The sequence below is a fragment of the Apis laboriosa genome, unplaced genomic scaffold (genome assembly GCF_014066325.1).
Source record: "Apis laboriosa isolate Shangri-la unplaced genomic scaffold, ASM1406632v1 scaffold68_cov148, whole genome shotgun sequence".
NCBI lineage: Eukaryota > Metazoa > Arthropoda > Insecta > Hymenoptera > Apidae > Apis > Apis laboriosa.
In genome coordinates, this window is record NW_025224135.1 from 3,193,536 (window position 1) to 3,197,342 (window position 3,807).

Genomic DNA, 3,807 nt, shown 5'->3' on the forward strand with positions numbered 1-3,807 from the left:
ACGTTTGGAAGGTTTGAATTTAACGCGAAATATTAGATAAAGGAGAACGAAAAATTTATGAAATTATTGTACAACACGATTGCTACAGATATTCGTGAATAATTGTTACAAAAGATTGTTAATAGCACATTTAATTTCATAGTAAATTAAATTCTTTTATCATTAAATTTTACTTATAGAAATAAAGTTCGATTTCGCGGAGATAAGAGTGATAACGATAGAAATTACGTATATAATGGATATATATCGGTCAATTATTAATCCGTTTTCGAAAGAATGCGAAACTCTAATAAAATTTTCATCAGGAATTAAACTTTTCAAAAATCGAAAATCCGAGAAACTGAATAAGATAAATATTGGATTAGAAATAATCTACGCGTTAAAAAAGTATAACGAGATATATATATATATATATATATAAATTGAAATTTTAATCAAGTTTGAATCAAACAAAAATCGATCTGTAATAATTCGGTGACGATTCGGTACGTATATGTATATAACCACGCTCACTATTTTCAATATCATAAGTAATTTCACCAAGTGGATCGAATTTTCTCTCTCTTCCTTCTCTGAATCAATTATGGCGGTAAAAAAAAAAAAAATGTGAAGAATCACGCTCGAATAAAATAAAATCGGGGGATAGAAATCCAACATTGCCTCGCATCCTTTCAACATATTTCTTCCACGGAAATACATTTACGTTTGTTGCGCATAACCAACAAGCGAGTTGTCGGTTAGTTCGATACCACGCATCGAACGCTGCCTTGTTGGAGGAGCGGCGGCCTACTCCCGCTTCAAGACGTCGAGTTAACGAAAAATGTTGTAGTGGGGGGAAGGGAGAGGAGTGGAGGGGAGGAGATCGCGCGCTCGCTAATGAATCCGCTTTATCGCGAAAAGTACTCTTCACGGTTTAATTTCCTGGCCACCGATGACGGGGAAAATTTCTCATCGATATCTTTGATCTATCTTTCCCTTTTATTAAGGAAAGGAACAGAGGTAGGGAACAGAAGCCTCGCCTCCATATATTTTAAATAACGTTCCTCCTTTAATCCAGCAGCCACGCGAAAATCAATTAACGTAAACGGATTTTTTTTTTTTACAGGCAGAAATTTTTCAAGATAATTATAATTATATTTCTTTTGTATTTGTGTGCGTAACTTTACAGTAAGATAAAGAAGTTATGAATTTATCGTTGATTTGTTTAAAAAAGAAATTTCTTTCAAGAAGTATTTTTTTTTTTAATGATTTTTTTTTTAATGATCGTTCTATTTTTAATTTTTTATTTTTAAATTTAATAATCGGAGGTGATTATTGGGGTTTATATATCGTTTATTGACAATGGATACAACTCAAAATGTAAATTTTAGAGGTTAAATTAATTTGATTGATTATTATTAATTAATTATTGCGGTTTTTGGTAAATGTGTATAAAGATAGAAACATGTACCTTTAATAAAAGTAAATTTTGACTTTTATGTCAATATTGATGCAAAGTAGTAATGTGTTACATAAGTATAATGTATGTCACGCAATTATTGTAAACTTCAATTCGCTATCATCTTTAGAACAACATTACTCAAATTTTACAAATAATTCTTTATTATACATTTTTCTAAAAATAATTTTTTTGATTATCATGTAAAATAAGAAAAATCCACCATCAAACTCATTATTATTTTATCTTAATATCATTATTTATACCTATAAAACAGAATTCTCAAAATTTTACATGTAATTTTTTAACAATTTTACATATAATTTCGTTACACGTTTCTCTATAAAAAGAATCTACAACAATTTTCAAAAAATATATTCAATTTCTAACTCATCTATAGAACAACATTTTCTAAATTTCACTAATAATTCTTTATTTCATTACACATTTCTTTATCATTGATTGTCTGCTATAGAACATATTCTATAGAACAGCATTCTTCAAATTTCACTAGTAATTCTTTATTTCATTATACATTTCTTTATCATTGTCTTTTATAGAACATATCTATATATCATTCTATAGAACACTATTTTCCAAATTTCACTAATAATTCTTTATTTCATTATACATTTCTTTATCATTGATTGTCTACTATAGAACATATCATTCTATAGAACAGTATTTTCCAAATTTCACTAATAATTCTTTATTTCATTACACGTTTCTTTATCATTGATTGTCTGCTATTATAAAATAAAAAGAGTGCATCATCATAATTGTACAATAATCTGGAAAAAACATATTCAATTCCCAACCCATCCATTTCCCAAATTTTCTTTATTCCATTACACATTTCAAAATAAGAAAAGTTCATCATCAAACCTACAATAATCTTCAAAAAATATATTCAATTTCCAACTCATCCTATGGAACAACATTCCTCAAATTTCACTAATAATTCTTTATTTCATCACACCTTTCTCTTAAAAATAAAAAGAGCTCATCATTAACCTACAATAATCTTTAAAAAATATATTCAATTCCCATCCTATAGAACAACATTCCTCCCAAATTTCATACAATAATTCTTTATTTTATCACATATTTCTCTTCAAACTAAAAATCATCTAACCTACAATAATTTTCAAAAAACACATTCAATTTCCATCTTATAAAACAACATTCCTCCCAAATTTCACTAATAATTCTTTATTCCATTTCTCTGATTCCTTGCTATTATAAAATAAAAACAATCATACTATCTCTGATCTTAATGAAAAGAGAATAATGGGGCAACGTTCTCTCCCAAATTTCACTAATAATTCTTTATTCCTTTTATTCTCCTCTCCTTTTATTCTTTATTATTAATAATTATTATTATTTCTCTGATTCCCTGCTATTATAAAATAAGAACATACTCTGATCTTAACAAAGTGTAGAATGGTGAGGTGAAACTCTAAACCTACACTGTTCCCCCCTACAAAATTGATGAAGAATAATCGAATCCTCTCTCTCTCTACAACTTTCTACAACTATAACGACGACTTGATTTTTCAAGGGCGTGACACGGGATACGAGATCGTGGTGCCTAGGAAAGTCGGATCGGATGGAAAGTTCGTGTCGCATCAAATACCTCATCACTTCAAGCGTTCCCTCTACGCCACGACGGATCGAGGGGGCAGGATCGAGGACGATGCTGTTCACTACCGTTTGAAAATCGGCGAGGAGGATTATCATCTCGAGCTACGGCCGAATCCCCGCCTCGTTGCCCCAGGCGAGTTGAAAATTAAGATAACACGTGTGTGTTTGTATTAATTTCAGTAGTAAAAAAAAAAAAAAAATATTCTCTTCTCCTCTTCTTTTTCTTCTTCTTTCGCCTCGATTCACTTTTCGTCTGCATTCGAGCAACTTTTTTTCGAAATTTGAATTTCAAATTTTCGAAAAATTCGGAATTTGAACTTCGAACCGAAATTAAAGAGAAATGGAATGAATGAATTTCGTCACGTTCACAGGCGCTGTTATCGAGGAACATCGGAGGTCTACGGAAAGTGGGAGCAACGATAATTTCTTGAGGGATGCGAAGTTGAAAGGGATGCACGACGCGCAGTGTCACTATCTCGGTCGCGTCCACGGTCATTCGGGGGACAGCGCCCTGTCCACTTGTTACGGCTTGGTTAGTCAGTTAGCCCAACTTTTTTTAATCGACCAGTCGTTTGAAACCTGGAAAAAAATAAACAAACAAATAAATAAATAAATTCAAAAATTTATTAAATCAATTTATATATAATGAACGATTGATTGATGAACGAAACGGGGGAATTTATGATCGAATTTGGGAGAAAAACTTGGAAAAAAAAAAAAAAAAA